Raw genomic sequence first — 17,420 nt, forward strand, 5'->3', positions numbered from 1 at the left:
TGTGGTCTGAACTCCAGCTTTCTTCCGCATCAGGGGCCAGGGCAGCAGACTAGCAAATTTCCTGCCATGTCCAGGTTCCCTATGGACTCGGAAACAGCCAGGTTGGGGATGGTCCTCCACTCCCAGAGCCTTGGCTTACAGAAAAAACACTGCAGCTCTAGGATTCTGAATTGTAGGTAGCCATGGTTGTCAGCAAGAAGCAGGAGGAAGCTCCAGGCTGGGCCTGGATCAGCTGCCACAATGGAAGAAACATTCACTGGGCATCCAGCCTGCTGCCACTGTTCCCACCTAGCAGCCCAAGAGGGACAGCCAGTGGGGGCAGATGGGTTTCTGGCCTTGGGAGCTGGTAGGCTGTTGGCGTGCATTTCATGGCACCCCTGAGCCACTGAGCAGCTAGACAGCCATCCTGGTTAGTTGTCCCAGGCCCTAGGTAGCGTTTTGCTTCTGTGACTATCAGGTGAAAGGAGGGGAGTTGGAAAACTAGACAGATCTGGTGACAGTGGCATCTTGGATCTGGTGATGGTGGCATTTCTAGCTCCTAGAAGTGGAGGTGACTGTCTGAGACGAGAATAAGGAATGCTCTTCACAGAAGTCAGCTTTCCAAGGGTAAGCCTCCAAGTTTTAGGTGATGCGAGTGTGGCGGGAGTGAAAGGGATCTAGAGACCCAAGGGAATGGGTTCAACGGCCTTTATTTTAGGATCTTCTGTTCCTTCCCATTGACACAGAGTGGCACATGGCTCTTTATCCTGATCTTCAAGAAGCATATATTTTAGGGTGGGAGGGACCTTCATAGGATACCTGGTCGATCCACCGGTAGACTGGTGTCCCCACTGTGAACTCACATTAGTCTTCCCTACCACCTGGCCAGCTCCTGGAGGATGGGAATCACATCTGATTCATCTCCATATCCCCTTCCACCACCCCCACGCAGCACCTGCTGGGGCTCTCAGTGAATACATCACTGCTTGCACAGCCACAACTGCTCCTGGGAACACCGTAGCACGTGGCCCGCTGCCCGGGTGTGCTTTTCGCTTTTCCCTCACGTGCAGAGCTCCATTGATTCCCAAGAAGATAGGAAGTCTGCACAGCCCAGTCTGTCCCCTGGTGACCAGTGGAAGAAGCTATCACCTTCCTCTGGAAACTGGGCCAGATCGCTGGGCTGTGTGGATCCTGCTGCAAAACGGAGCCTGCTCCCGTGCAAAGCAGGGAAGGCTGCGCTGTGCTGGCCAGTGACCAAGAGTGTGGTGCGCACCCAGCGGGCAGGAGGGAAACCTGATCCCTGTCCTGCAGTGAGGGACTTGGGCAGGGGTGGAGCTCAGGGGAGGTAAAGCTCAAGACCTGGTTTGTGCAGGACCTAATGCTGAGCCAAGAATGACATTGACAGATGCCTAGACTTTGGAGGTGGTGAAGGGCAGACTTGGATCCCCATCAGTGCTGAGGAGCGCCCCTCTGCAGCCTCCCCTGTCTCGATCCCTGCCTCAGCACTCCTCAACCAGGCCCCTCGTCCCCCCTGCATGCCCTGCATCCTGAGAGGACATTGCAGATGTCTCCCCAAGCTGATGGGACTTGGAACTCCTCCATTAGAGAACACCGTGTGCCCTGCCCTGCCCTGGACTTGCGCGCTCACCACAGCTTCAGCTGGCAAAGCCAATCTGAAGGTGCCCTTGCTGACCACACCCTTCTCACTCCCTCACTCTCAACAGCCTTGCTTCATTCCCTCCCCCTTCTTCTCTTTCTCATCCCTCTGCCTTTGGCTTCCATGGCTCCCACCCAAAGACAGACCTATGGGCAGATGTTTCAGTGCTGCCTTCACCAACACATCCACTCTCTCCCCCACTTGTCCTTTGTCCTCGCTTCCTCTCCCAGCACCACCCCAGGAACCTTCTGGGAAACTTCTGGGCACTCAGCCCGCCGAGGAGTCCGTGGAACCATACCAGCCACCCCAGCACAGATCCTTCCGCAGAGCCCCACCTTTGCCATCATCCCCAAGACCTCTGGCCTGACCTCTCCACCTAAGTAAGGATCAGCAAGTGACCTCCCTGCTAGCTTCAAGGAGACCATGGGCCTCTCTCCCCCTTGGCTTGGTGGGCCATGTCCATCTTTGTGGCCACTCTAGCCCCTCTTCCTCCTCCTGCTGTGAGTAAGGGCATTGGAGCTGTAAGGTTTTCCTCAGCTTTCCTTCCTCTCAGCGGTCCCTCTACTCCCTCTGCTCCAGCTGTCTCTGGGGCTTCATTCTCAGGTGGCACCTCTCTCCTAAGGTCCCGACCACCTCCAGAGTCCTGAGAGTCGGTCACAACCTGTCTGATTTGCATCCCAGACTCAGCCTGGCTAACACAAAGCCGCCTCACCGCTAGGCAGCCTTTGGGGACCTTGGTACTCACTCCTCCCTGCGCTGCATTTCTCATCTTCCTTCCTGGACCACAAGCTCCTTAAAGATAGGCACTGTCCTCTTGTCTCCATATTGTGAGATCAGACCATCTTAGTTCTAAGACGCAGCAGAAAGTAGCCACACAGACAGCAGGTGGATAGGACCTTAGACCGGGAAGCAGCCACTGGGCTCTGGTCCCAACTCCAGCATTAACTGAGCAAAACTGCCCCATGGAGCTGCTGAGTCCATCCCCTCCGCATAGGCTGAGGGCAACCCCTGTCCTGCCTAACTCCCAGGAGAAGACTGGCAGGTCTTCCTGGGCCAGAAGTATCAGCTCTCTGTGAATGCTGAAATCACCCAGAGAGCTTTAAAACCTACAGATCCCTGGGTCCTATAGGACCCAGACTTCCTAATGTCATTGTTCTTCTGGGGATGGGTGTCCGTGTACTTTAGATCCTTTACACTGCTCTCAACTCCCAGGTGTTACCAAATTCCTGGACTCTGAGCCCTGAGGAATGGACATGGAAGTTATGGAGATTTAGCAAAACAAAGTTCCTGGGTGATATGTCATTAATGTACTCTTCACATACTCTAAAATCTACGCCCCCCTGCCCCGCTCCCCCCTTCCCTGATCAAACCATCCAAAAGCCGGGTACTTTGGCTGTCACATTGTCAACCCTGTTCATCTCACCCCACCCCCCGAATGCTTTCGCATGAACCCTACGGGCTCTTAGAAGATCTTCTTTTCCTATCGATCATACTGAGGTGCCCACATTCAGGATTCTGTGGCAGTTAATGTTTATCTTGTCACTGTGATCCCTTTGCTGGGCCCCTTGGGAGAAGTGCCTCTGATTTCAGCACCGACATACTCTTCTCGCCAGCCTTGTCATACTGCCTCATATTGAATCATGTTGTAACATCGGCTTCTTGTTTGCCTCTTCCAAGTCAAGACAGTGGCTCTCAACTCTGGCTGCATATTAAAATCACCTGGGGACATTTAAAAAATTCTGATATCCAGGCTAGATACACCAGATCAAAATCATTTAGATCAAAATCTCTCGGGATGGGACCCAGGCATTAGTATTTTGTGAGGCTCCCCCAGCAATTCCAGTGAGAGGCCACAGTCAAAAGCACCGCCCAGCCTCAAGGCAAATCTGTGACCCACCTGTAACACACATAGGGAACTTTCTAGATCTGGTTTCAGGGAGGCAGCAGTGCCTGTGCCATTTCCTGCTCTTATATTTGTCAGTCCCTGCCCTGCTTTGGACTGACCTCATCTTCTTACAGGCATCCCTGGAAGTTACCTTCCGTCCTTCCTGAAACCGGGTCAGGTGAAAACACAATAGAAAGCTTCCTGCTTGTCCCTGGCTGGGCCCTGGCACAGTTCCCATCCCCACTTCAGGCCTCTGAGGACAGAGGGTCAGAGGCCCCTTTCCTGCCCATGGTGGCCGGGTCAGCGCCCTCCCTTCTGGTAAATCCCACAACAGGGTCAGTGCCCCCAGTTCTGTAGAGAGCTCTGCGAGGCCCCGGAAGAAAATCATCTGTGTGCTGGTTGGGAGGGGGGCAGAGAAGGGACTGACGGGATGGCGTCACTGTGTCCAGAACAGTGGCTGGGCCGCCCTCCCGTCTGTTCTCGTCAGCCTCTGAGACTCAGCCCCTTGATGAACGACATGCTGAGGTCATGGGTCAAAGGCAAGAGATGTCCCCGGAGTGGAATCTTTCCCCATTCTGGAAGCAAAGTTGTTCAGGAACAGCAAATATCCAGAGCAGTTCCCGTTAGTTAACAGGGCTGGGGTGGAGCGCGCACACAGCAGTTCACTCTAGCTGCAAAACCTCATTTGGCACCTGGGCTAGAAATAGCTTATCTGCAAACCTCAAGAGTTTATTTTTGTGGCCAAGTTTGATTTTCCAAGCGACCTGTCTTCTTCCTTACCTTGAATGCGCCCCAGTGGCTGGGGCTGCTGGGAACAGTTGTGAGTTTGTCCCCTACAGGAGGGCACCTGGCCCTGGGGGTGTCGAGACTGACCCAGCCTACACCTTACAAGCTTTGCTGTGTACTGTGAGCGCCCAGAGGGAGGCACGCCTAATTTGCACAGAATTTTAATTTGCGCAGAAATACCAAATAGGCTAGTAGTGGCCCTGCCACCAGAGCCCTGCTCAGGGAAAGCACCATGCATACATCTGTCCAGCGACCATGCAAGGATGCTCCTAAACTACTGGACTTCTGTCCCTTCTTGAAGATCTCATGTATGCACAGTCCACTCAAAAGAACTTTGAAGTTTTTGCCTTCAATCATAAATTGCTCTCTCTCTCTTTCCCTTTCTCTCTCTCTCTCTCTCTCTCTCTTGCTTGCGTGCGCACAGCATGACACTGCAGGAGTACTGGAGCTGTAGAGGAACAGCCTGTACGTGGTGAAACGGAGGGCATTTCAGCATTCATTCCTTTATCCCTTCAAGCACTTAGTAGCAACCACATTGCATATTGTTCTAGGGCCAGAGTCCAGAGAGGTCAGACAAAAGCCCTCTCCTCAAGCAGCTGGCAGCCCAGAGAGACCAGAGAGTGAATATATTCTTATAAGCAGATGTGATAAATGCAACGATAGGAATTGGTACTATGGAAGTGCTACGAAAGAACAATTCATTTCCTGAACAAATATTTCTTGAGCACCTACTATATGCCATGCATCATTCTAGGCAGTGACCATGCGAGACCAAATCCCTGACCCAGAGCTTCCATGTGAGTGGAGGAGAGTACTCAACTAACTTAGTTCGGTCAAAACTAACAGGCTTCCAAGAAGAGGTGGCTCTAAACTGGAAATGAAGTCTGTGTGTGTGTGTGTCTGTGTGTTTGTGTGTGTCTGTGTGCACGTGCGCATGTGCATGCACCCAAGGAATGTTCCAGGCAATGGCAACAGCTTGTGCAAAAGTCTCAAGATATAAAAAGACAAGAGAGCTCAGAGCCTAAGGACTAAGAGAGACCTGTGGGTTGGGAAATGCAGCAAGAAAGGTAACGAGGTCTTGGCCCTGGTGGCCACTGAATGCTGTGCTAAGCCTCTGAAAGTCACCCTCCCAGATAATGGAGACATAGCTGCAGGCTCATAGAGCCCTCTCACAGCCAAGCTCCCCATGCACTTTCTGACCCCAAAACAGAGACTTTCTGGCAGCCTGTGCTCTGGGCAACCACTGCCCCAACCCCAATTTGTTAGACCATCCAAGGCTTAGATTGTAGGACTTCTTTTATCTCCTCCCCTGACCTACTGCTTTTTGTTTGCAACACATTTTTACACAGTTCCTTCTCCTCGGTCATGAGGGAGACCTGAGGAGGTAGAAAGAGAGAAATTACTGTTGTCCTTTATTACACCAAGCAGCAAGCTGAAGCCCAGAGAGGGCCAGTGTCTTGCCCGAGCTCACTCAGCCAGTCAGAGCAGAAGGGGAACTGGAGTCCTTGTGCCCTGGTTCCTAATCCAGAGGCCCCTCCTGCCTTCATGTCAACTGCCACTCCTTATACTGAAGCCTAAAGAGCTCTGAGCAAGTGTCAATGGTGTGCCAGCCTGTCTTCCACAAACATTAATTGAGCACCTATTATGTATCAAGCCAGCAATGGAATGATCATCCTCTGGGCCTCAGTGTACTCCAGAAGCAACCCAGAAAGAAAACTGTCCTTCCTCCCATCCACCATGACCCAAGAGGCCTAAAGGCTACAGGTCAGCCAGACCTATGCTGTCACCCACCAGCACCAAGCTCCAGCACCACTTGAACAGGCAATAACATCACCATCACTGGCCAGAGACCACTCCACTGCCTCACTGGGTCCTCTCCTCCAGCCATTTGGAGGCACGCTATTTATAGCCGATACATATTTCCCTCTGACCTGTAAGTGAGCCAGGGGCTGAAAAACTAGGGGGCTTATGCCTCATTTGCAGAGCAACAGTTTGCTGGAGTAAGGCAGACGCAGCCTAGCAACCCTCATGGGTTGAGGGTTTTTTTTTTTATTATTAATATTTGTAGCAACTCATTTAGATAAAAGCATCTGGTTCATAAGAAAGCAACAACAACAAAAAATCATTTAAAGCGTATTTCTGATTTTACAAAGTAACCTAGTAACAGTGCAGGAGATAACAATTAACCCAGCCCCCCTTCTCCAGGTAGTCAGTCAGACAGGTGCTTTAAGTGGGGAATGAAAGTCCGACACAGAGAGGGTCTACCCAGGGTCTCTCAGATCAGCACTCACAGAACAGCACAACGCGGCCCCAGCCAGCCAGCCAGAGAGCCTCACCCTCCCATTAGCGTGTACAGGAGGCATCCTGCCTCTCCATCCCAGAATGAGCAGTATGATTATTTATTTAGCACCAGATCAGGGCTTTCTGAAATGCACTCAAAGTGCTCTGCTGTCTTGCTCAGGGGTACACTGAGCCGCACTTCTGGCTCTGTGAACCAGCTAAGGTAAATCAGGCCCCGCACCAGCTAACCAAGCTCACCTCCCGTGACACCCCCTCCCGCCCCCGCCACCGATGTGTACACACACACAGCCTCTGTTCCCATGCAAACAGACCCTCATGCTCCTAATAGACTCTACATGTGTGCATCACACCTCTAGGCACTCATCCTGCAAGCCTGAATATCCCGGAAAGGCCTCTCCCATCCCCACCCATCTCCTGGCAAAGAGCTCCCAGCCACCCACGCATGGGAATCTTCTCTCCTCGGATTTCCTGACGCTGTTACTCTCCCTGGCAGCCATTCCCTCACTTCTTCTTGGGTCAGATGTGGTCCCTTCGCTGTCCAGTGTGCTCGACGCTCATCCCTCTACCACTGTGAGCTCTCAACATAGGGGTAGGGGGTGTAGGTGATCTCTGCACCTAATAAACACTGATGATAGAAAAAGCTACCTCACATGGTCTCTAGCTATGCTTATGTGCTCCTGAGTCCTTCAGTCACTCTGCCTCCTTTCCATCATGGGACCCTCAACACTTGACACCTGGCTCTTGTCTCTTCTGCCCTGGGAGACAGCTGGCAGTGCCCTGAGGACAAGGCCTCTATATTAGCCTCTGGGTCCCTCCCCAAAGCCTGGCACAAAGAAGGCCTCAAATGTATGGATGAGTGAGGGCCATTCAGCCTATCTCGCCTGTGAGCTCAAGGACCAGCCGCAGTTCACAGTGCCAACCTTAGAGGAGTGAGGGCAAGACACTGACCTTGTCCTTGCAAGGCCACACACCCCAGGCCAGAGCTCTCCTTCCTGCTGTTCCAGGCACAGTCCACACTCTACAATCCAGGAGGAAATAGGCCTCCCTGGGCCCTTCTGGGAAGCAGGGTCTCCATATGCTCAATTTCACATTCAAGCCACATTTAGAAAGGTGTGTCCCGCATCCAAAGGAGCCTCACAGCCTTGCATTCATGCACTTGGGAAACATTTCTAGTAAGCAACATGGCATAATGGTTGAGCCCAGATGGTGGACCCAGACTGCCTGGTCCTGCTCCCAGCCCTGCCTCTTACCTGCTGTGCAACCTCCAGCATATTACTGAGCCTCCCTATGCTTCAGTTTCTACATCTGAAAAACAGGGATTAGAATAATACCCACATCATATGGTGGTTGTAAGGATTAAATGAGTTAACGTAACACAGCGCCTAGAATAGCACTTGCAGCATAGTCCTCTACAAACATTTGCTATTATTCTCAGGGGCTAGGACTCCAACTGAGTCATGAACTTAATTCATCCTCTCTTCAGGACCAAATGCACTTTCAAGGAAGGTACTGGTGTACCCACCCCTTGCCCCCACCCTTCCCCGTCAGTCATCCTGCAGTTCTGCATTGCTGAATGCAGCTAATCAGCAGAGGACTTCTGCTCCCAGGGAGGTGGCCCTCCTTAGCTCACAGGGACCCCCAAGCAGCTATAGAGCTACATCCTGATTCTCCGTGGACAACAGGGCATCCTGGGGCCCCTCCTGCTCACTTCGGGCGTGGGGGAGAGGGGATCTCTCAGCACCCATCACAGACTCATTTTCTTCCCCACCCCCATACCTGTGACCTCCTGAAGACAGGCCCTAACCTTGTGTTAGGCCTGCCCCAGCAGTCTATACCCAGACAGCGGAGAAATGATCACCAGAAACACTGGGGCTTGACCCACCCCAGGCTGCCACTGGCTGGCTCTGGGACCTGGAAGCATGTCCTCACCCCTCCTTGGATCTCAGTTTCCTTGTCTGTATCATGAGGGATTGGAGTTATGATGGATTCCCAAGGGCCAGTCAAACTCTGTCCCCCTGAGTGATGCTCTGGATGTGGCCACATGGGGGCTTCTGGGACTACACCACAATTAGCATTGTGGCTTCAGAAGGTATGTCAGCATGTCCTTGGGGCAGCTGTCATTAACAATTATGAAGTCATTATCTGGTAAATAATTCATAACCCGAGAGATGGGATAAGCCGCCAATAAACAATAATCCATTTAGAAGGAGGCTTGGCAAGGGCTAGTGCTGCCAGGATGGTGTGGATCCATCCCTGCCTCCGGTATCAGCACAGCCCATAGCTAGAGCCTCTACAGCCCTCCTCCCTTCTCACCCTTGACCAAAGGCATCACCCTTCCTCCAGGCTCAGGCAGGAGTCGGTTTCTAGAGTAACAATATTGAGTGATGACCAAGTGCCAAGGACTATGCTGAACAACTGGCATACAGCTTCTCCTTGAATCCTCCCAAGTGCCCTGTGCACATGGGTGTGGTCACTGTCCCCCTTTGCAGGGCAGCATGCTGAGGTTCAGGGGAATTCACATTTTACCCAAAGTCTGAGCCAAGATCTGAAAGCGCTGGGCTGGGATTCAGGTCCTCTTGGCGTGAGAGCTCTCCCTCTTGGCCAGTATGGCCACTCTAACCACCTGTGACCCTCGACCTCCCGTCATTCGTCTGGCCTTTGTCTCCATGTGACCTATGCCCTCCCAGGTGAACTGGGAGTCCTAGGAGCTTATGTTCCCCTCTCCAGTCTTTCTCACCAAGGATAGGGCCTTGGAGGTGTTTCATAGGGTTTCAGGCCACACTCACTGGGCTGGCTGCCTGGTTAATGGTGCGGGCAGGCTTGGCAGCCAATCCAAGGGCACTTGAGAAGGGGAGCAGGAGGGCATGTTTTCAGGACACCCATCTTCTCACAGGCCTGGTGCACTTTTTCCCTGTCAGGAAGACATTGCATCCTTCTGGCCACACTCCCACAGAGAACTCTTATCTTGTGGAAGGAGCTTTTTGCCTGGATGAAGTAAACCTATGCCGTGTGGTTGGTCTTTAAGACTAGGTTGGCTTCTTCTAGGTAGAGGCACATCATCAGTACCTGTACAGTGAGCTCCCTAAGGCCTGGTCGTGAAAGGTCTTAGTTACACTTCTCAGACTACCGGAGCTCCTCTGAGTTGGGAGCTTCAAGGAGCAGGGTGGAGTTACTGAATGCTAGGCCCTGTAGTTGTCACACATCTGGAATGTTGCACAAACCTCCAGGGCCAGGCCGCGTGGTAGAGGAAGCCACAGTGGTTCCCAGGCATGCAAATTTCTCAATAATTGTGGTGGCCAGCCCAAGGAGCCTTCTGACCGCTCCTACTGTGGACAGTGGGGTGGTTAAGACTGGTAGATACAAAGGCCAAGAGAAGGGGTCACCTTGCTACGTCCTAGAACAGCTTGAAACAACTAGAACCTTCCCATCTCTGTTGGATGGAATATCCTCAGGGGAGGTGCTGGTCCTGTCCTGAGTTCCTTTGCTTCCAGAAATGGGGAAAGATTCCACTCCGGGGACACCTCTTGCCTTTGACCCATGACCTCAGCATGTCGTTCATCAAGGGGCTGAGTCTCACAGGCTGACGAGAGCAGACAAGGGCGGCCCAGCCACTGTTCTGGACACAGTGACACCATCCCCGTCAGTCCCTTCTCTGCCCCCCTCCCAACCAGCACACAGATGATTTTCTTCCAGGGCCTCGCAGAGCTCTCTACAGAACTGGGAGCATTGACCCTGTTGTGGGATTTACCAGAAGGGAGGGCGCTGACCTGGCCACCATGGGCGGGAAAGGGGTCTCTGACCCCCTGTCCTCAGAGGCCTGAAGTGGGGATGGGAACCATGCCAGGGCCCAGCCAGGGACAAGCAGGAAGCTTTCTATTGTGTTTTCACCTGACCCGGTTTCAGGAAGGACGGAAGGTAACTTCCAGGGATGCCTGTAAGAAGATGAGGTCAGTCCAAAGCAGAGCAGGGACTGACAAATGTAAGAGCAGGAAATGGCACAGGCACTGCTGCCTCCCTGAAACCAGATCTAGAAAGTTCCCTATGTGTGTTACAGGTGGGTCACAGATTTGCCTTGAGGCTGGGCGGTGCTTTTGACTGTGGCCTCTCACTGGAATTGCCGAGGGCTTTTGGTGACTACTGTGACACCATCCACCCCAAAAAAGGGGCCCACATCCACCTGTGCTCAGAGCCCTATTCGTGGGGCTCACACCTCCTGTCACTGGTGGTGGCTATGGCCTGAGGCTCTGCTGTGCTGCTTCCAGGGCACCAGGCCAGCTCCTTAGTCCTCTAAGACAGGACTTTCCACGCCCGCCCAGTTGTGGATGGATTGACAGAAAACCAAACTCTCATTGAGGGAAGGATGGAGGGTGGGAGGGGGAGTTTCCAGCCCTGGCAGTCAAAGGAGTGAGAGAAATTGTTTTTTGTCGTGAGGCAGAGCGTGGCTTGTCCGTGGGCTATAACAGAAAGGACATCTTTCCGATGGCCCCAAGAAACGATGCTGTTCCGTGTGCTCACATGTCGTTCGTCCTCCTGTTCTCAGTGAGGAGGTGCCGTGGAGGAGGAGGGCCCCCAGGGCCCGCCGTCCTGGTCCTCCTCCCGCATCAAGCTGTGGGGATGGATGGATCTGGCCCGAAAGCCTGCTGGCTGAGGTCTCCAGGGAAGGAAATTCCATCAGCCCCCAGAGTCCCTATTCCGGTGGCTCTGGCAGGCTCCTCTTCTATCTGACCTAAATCTCCCTTGCTGCAATTTAAGCCCATTTTCCCTGGTTTTGTTTTGAGTGGAAATGGAGAACAGCTAGTCCCCAGCTGCCTCCTCCAAAAGCCAGCTGACTCACAGGCCTTCATGCCTCCTGCCACGCTGAAGCATTCTCCGAAACCTGCCCTGTTGTATCCCTCCCCGCTGAAGGCTCCATTAGTGCAGGAGATGAGGCTCCCCCAAGGGACACAGAGGTGTCCTGCAGGCACAGCACAGAGGTGCCCCCCACTGGGGATGCTGAGGGGAAAGGGGGGTAGATGGCGCATGAGTCGGTGCAAGGCTGCCGTCTGGCCAGGGAGCTGGGGGAGCTTCTTGCAAGAGGTGACACCCCCGTGAAGTCCTGAAGCAGGGGAGAAACAGGGCCCGACAAAAGGAGGCCTTGCAGCAGGTATCAGGGGGACTGTCAGTCTCTCCCTGTCCCTGTCCCACATTTGGGTGTGAAAAGCTAGTTCTCTTAGTGATATCCTCTTTGACCCCAGGGTTTAAGTGGAATTAGGAGTTCCACATCTTGACCCATTCATTCTCTTCTTCGTGAACATCATATGGGGGGGAGGCCGCCAGGAGCCAGGTACGTGCCGCATGTGTCCCGTGGGCCCCTCTGTTGGCCTGTTGATAATCTCCTGAGCTGCTAGGTTTGTCTTCATTTTGTGCCTTTTTACTTCTGGGAACAAAGAACCCCCACATGTTTCTGCTAAACATTAGCTATTTTGTGGGCCATTGAAGCCAATTCCTGGAAGAGTTGGGGGCTCATGGCTAAAAAAAAAAAAAGAAAAATAAAATAAAATAAATAAATAAATAGAATTCGATTGGAAAGCCGTAGACGGCCGCTAAGGCTGAGTTTAAAAAGCAGTGACGCTGAGTGTCCCTGACAGCGCTCAGGCAGGGCGCGGTGACTGCAAGAGAAGAATTTTTATTTTTCCTCCGCCCCTGGAATTAAAGCCTTCCTCCTCTGTAGGATAAATGGACAGAAATGGAAACCTTTTCCCTAAGCAGTTATCTTACCAAAATACTGAGATGTGAGCAAGGTCATTGGACTATTTTTTCTCCATTGCTTGGTCAAAAGCACCCTCCACACTACTTGGCTTCAACACAAAGGAACCAAAAAAAAAAAAAGCTGGAAAAAAAAAAAAAAAAGCCCCAACATTGATTGGATTTAAATAATGGAATTGCCATTAATATCTTCCATAAAAGATGATTGATTCTGACTTGGATTTATGGGAAGTTGGGGCTTGTAAAAGTAAACAGAGTGGCAGTCGTTCAATATTAATGCTGGTTTATGCACTGCACCCCCCACCCCCACCCCACCCCCCAGGGCTGGTTAAATGGACGGGCTCCCAGCGGCTGAGTCGAGAGAGTTACCCCCTGTGCCAGTTTAGGAAGCCAGCCTGCACCCAACCCCTCCTTCCCTCCCATGAGATCCTATTATGAAAATTACTGGGGAGACCAGCAGCTTGCTCCTCTGCCCTGTGGAAGCCCACAGCCTCCAATAGGCCCGAGGACTCCCGGGTGGCCTGGAAAAGTCTCTCCCTCTGCCTGCACCCCTCAAGAGCTCCAAGCTTCAGTGGGCTTGCTCTGAGCTTCTGCAGGCCAGGGGTTATGTGAGCCGATGCAGCCTCTAGCTTTGCTGTTCTTACGGAACAGCTCAGTAGAGGGGCCTTTAGTGCAGGGACACGAGGACTGAGGGTTTCAGAACAGTTTCTCCACTGATTCTTTACTCCTGCTCAGGGAAAGACGGAAATGAGCTCTAGGTTTCCCAGAAAAGTCGGGGCAGACCCTAAGTAGCCTAGGACTTTTCTTAGGAAGGGCTGGTGATTGAGGGTGATGGGGGCTGCCCACCTGCCATAGTGCCCACACCTGCCAGCATCCCACCCAGCTGGGCCATCAGCCCCACTCTTGACCCTCTCACCCCTGGATAGCTGCCCATCCCCAAATGGGCAACTTGAACCCTTATCACTATCTCCCAGCCTTCTAGGCACTGTTGATCCCCTGTCGCCCAGGTATAAACTGGCTTCTCCAAGACCTGCCCCCAGGGTCCGTCCACATGGCCCCCTCCCCCTCCCCAGGATATCTCTCAGGGGCCACAAGACCTCACAGAATTCCTCGGCTCTCCAGCCGGCTCCTCAACCTGTGCTTCCCACCTCTGGGAATGGCGGTACCACCTACCCAGATCCCAAGTCAAAATTGTGGGAGCTCCCCTCCCCCATTACTCTCTACCCCCACATCCCAGGCTCCTGGCTCCATCTCCCAGCCTCTCCTCTAGCCTCCCTTCCATTCCCACTGCTCTTTCCCAGCTCAAAGGTCTTCATCAGTGCTAAACCCATTTCTCTCCCTACCTCCCTCTTGCCCCCTTCTAATTCCCCTTCTGAAGCCCCGGAGGGCCTTCTCCGGGGAACAAGCCACACTCAGCTGCCAGTCCGTATAGGATAAAGTCCAGGCATCTGCCTCTGAAAGCACCACTGCCCCGCCCATGCTGAAAGCACCACCTGTGGTCCCACTCTGGTACTTTCTACCACAGTGCCTTTCCCGTGCTGTTTGCTCCACCTGCAATGCCCCAACTGCAATGCTCTACCTGCAATGCCCCACTTGCAGTGTCTCACATGAAATGCTCTACCTGCAGTTCCCCCCTGCAATGTCATTCCCACCCCACCCAGGCCTCCTCCCAAGGCAGAGGCAGCCATTCACATTTGTGCTCTTCTGACATGTCCATGCATTTAATGCAAGGAAGGGATAGAACCTTTGAGGGCCTCCCATATCAAATGTGTTTGGAGCTGCCTGCCTAGCACACACCACCTTCTGGAAACATCTGTACCCACGCACAATCCCTGCTGCTGACAGCAGGTAGTGCAGCATCCCTGCCTTCAGCCTCATTTACTGGACTAGGAGCAGATTCCTAATTGCAAGAGTGGCCTTCCACTGGCTGGCCAGCAACATAGGACTGATTGCTCTTGACCTCAAAAAATCAACTAGACCAATAGGATCTCTGGATTCTAGAATGGGAAGTAAGGGAACCAGAGACAGTTCTGATTTGGGGTCATGCACTTTAGCCAAATGGTATCCCAGATGCAAGACAGAAGTTATTCTGGAGTTCTGTGAGTAACAAAGTCGAGTCTTAAAGGCAATGACTAGGAGGAAAGAGAAGGGAGATGAGGGAGAAGGTGAACCGTGGGCAAGAGGCTGTGCTCACCGTGACTGGTCCCCGAAGCTCTTGTCTGCCCATCTGCTGGCTCCCCTGAAGCCTTACCATTGCCTCACAACATTAACATGAGCTGGTGTGGGCAGGCTCTTTTTAGTGAGACCAGAATCCTAACCAGAATAACTACTTTTGAGCACCTCGAAGTCATGCTACGAGTAGGAATCATTATTGCCAATTTTACGGATAAGTCTGTTGCTCACACCATGTTAGGTGACATGCTCAACGCTACAGAGCAAGGAGGAATAGAGCCGAGACATGCTCAGTGCTTGCCACCACCATGTCACATCCCGTTAGCTGTGATCATGTCCCCCTCCTCTCCCACTCTGGGTTCCTTGAAGATGGGGCTGTGCCTCATTAGCCACCGAGCCCCCACTGCTGACGACAGGCTCTGGCACGAAGGCCTTGCGTATGCCTGATGGGTATGACTGAATTTCCATGTAGCCCATGGAAAGAGCATTGGATTCTGAGCCCCAAAGCCAGAGTTCAAGTGTGCCTGTGCCCCTTAAGGTTATAAAACCTCTCCCGTGCCAGCAACAGTGGGAATAGCCCAAGATGTAATTGGTGGTTGGAAGAAATGGTTTCTGAGGTCCTTACCCGCTCTGAGATTTCATGGCTGTGTCACCTCTGCCCCGTGTGCCTCACAGGAATGGCAGAGAATGGAGCATGGCACATGCTTGGCCCGCTGGCATTTGCCCCAACATGTTCCTACACATAGGGGTCCCCTTTCACACAGGTCCCTGGGGCCCCCCACCGCCACCCTGTGGAGGGTTCTTCCTTTCACCACCACTAGTGATTTAGGAGGGATTTGTGCCGAGGCCAGGCGGGCCACAATTTTCCAGGCATCCCTGATAGCAGCTTTGCCTAATGAGGACGCAATGCTTACACATATTTTCATTCTTTACAAAAAAATCGGCTATTAATTTGTCAGAATTATTCATATTTTGCTGATGATATTTTCCATGTATCTAATCAGGGATCTCATGAATAGAAATGAAACTATTTAAATACAGAGATGGTGTACATTGTAAGATCTTGTTTTCTCAAGCTGTTTCAGAATGCAGTGCATACATTTATTTCTTCTAAAAACAGGTTTTTGCAACCATCAAAAAAAGTTTTTTAGATCTTTGATTAAATATGACTCTATTCAAATATGCTAAATTGGTGAGAGTGGTCTCTGTGTGTGTGTGTGTACACGTGTATGCCTGTCTGTGTGGTCACAGACTGTGACTTGAAGCCTGTTTTCTGGACAGGAGACTGTTCGGGGAGAAAAGTAAAAAACACATTTGGATAAAATCTTTTGGATGGATGGATGACATAATAAAAGTACAAATTGAAATTGGGCTGAATAATATCCCAGATAATTATTTGTACAATGTAGACTTTTAAACTGCTCAAAATTCCAGCAGCACTTACCTACATTGAAAGTGGCTTGGAATCATTAAACAAAGCCAGATATTAAATATACTACTGCTATCTCTCGAAACATTAGCAAGTAATGTAAAACACATGGCATCTACTCAATGGAAAATCTGAGAATACAAATTATAATAGTTGTCTTATAAGACCTCTGGGAAGCTTGAACTGAATTGCTTAATTCCATTAATAACAAACTATTACTCTAGCTATTAAAGCAACATAAGGTAATAGAGATCATGTCGAGAGATTGCACTGAGGCTCTTTCTTCACCTAGCACAAATTTATTCAGGGGCATTGATAGATTTTAATTGACTATGGCAACTGAATAGTAACAAAGGAAATTGAATGTCTTTTGAAAAGCTCCACATTTTGTAGAGGCAAATAGCAACACCAAAATGAGGGTTTGGGGGAGCTGGGAGAGGCAGGGAAGGACATTGAGGAACATCTGTACCAGCAGCATCTCCACAGAAAGGCTTTCCTGTGACCTTACCAGGAAGTTCCTTGGGAACAAGCACACCACAGGCCCGAGCATCTTTTTCATCTCCATGCGGTCCAAATTGAAATGAAACTACTCCAGGCTGCTGTAAAGACACGTGCTTTGCCATGAATATCCATGGGGCGTGCTTCCAAGATTAGGACTGGAGGGACCTTCATGCAGGCTGCTGACTCTTCTCTGGAGAGTTCTGAGAACAGGGTTTGTTTCAGCCTGAGGGCCTACCAGGGGCATGAGTGACCTCTTATGATGGCCTAGCAGTGGCATGATTGACTCCTCATCCGAGACTGGCAGTGCGTGAGCGACCTCTCATTGTGGCCTGGTGATGACCTGAGTGACCCCTCATCCTAGAGTGGCAGTGGCATGAGTGACCCCTCATCCTGGCTCTGAACCTGAGGACCACTAAGGACTCTCTCAGCTCTTATCTCGTCCAGGGTGGATTCTAGTGACCTGTCACCTACTTTTTCTTGCATTTTTTGGTCCTCTGCCCACTACTCATGGCTCCTGTCTTGTTTTCACACCCTATGAGCATCGGGTATCTGTCCTGCCTCTCATATGGGCCTCACTTTGTAGAAGTCAGTTTTTACACTAGTCTGCTCAGGCTGCCCCAACAAAATACCACAGGTGTTTAAACAACAGAAACTTTGTTTCTTGCAGTTCTGGAGGCTAGAGGTTCAAGATCAGAGTGCCAGCAGGTCCGGTTCTGGTGAGCACTCTCTTCCTGGCTGGTGGATGGCCACCTTTTTTGCTATGTCCTCATATTCATACTGTACAATCTGAGGGAGGGAAGGAGGAAGGAGAGAAAAGGAGAGCTCTCTCTGGTGTCTCTTCGTATAAAAGGACTAATCCTATTGGATCAGGGCTCCACCTTGTGACCTCACTAAACCTTAATACTTCTATAAAGACTCTACTTCCAAGTATGGTCGCAATGTGGTTTAGGGCTTTAACACAGGAA

At 51.6% G+C, this 17,420-nt stretch overlaps 1 protein-coding gene and 1 long non-coding RNA gene across 3 annotated transcripts in view; one reads left to right on the top strand and one right to left on the bottom strand.

Moving 5' to 3' along the window:
• Positions 1–17,420, top strand: part of KLHL29 (kelch like family member 29) — a 305,887-nt gene that overhangs the window by 84,918 nt on the left and 203,549 nt on the right. The window lies entirely within an intron of this gene.
• LOC112664728 (uncharacterized) lies at positions 3,150–8,666 on the bottom strand. 2 transcript variants are annotated; one of them, XR_003139909.3, is made up of 3 exons: positions 8,538–8,666; positions 7,859–7,913; positions 3,150–3,355 (listed from the first exon to the last, which is right to left on the bottom strand). It is a non-coding gene; the product is annotated as an uncharacterized LOC112664728 (long non-coding RNA). The 2 variants fall into 2 exon arrangements; XR_003139910.3 differs by having other exon boundaries at positions 8,491–8,654.

This window comes from Canis lupus, chromosome 17 (assembly GCF_003254725.2).
Source record: "Canis lupus dingo isolate Sandy chromosome 17, ASM325472v2, whole genome shotgun sequence".
Lineage (NCBI taxonomy): Eukaryota > Metazoa > Chordata > Mammalia > Carnivora > Canidae > Canis > Canis lupus.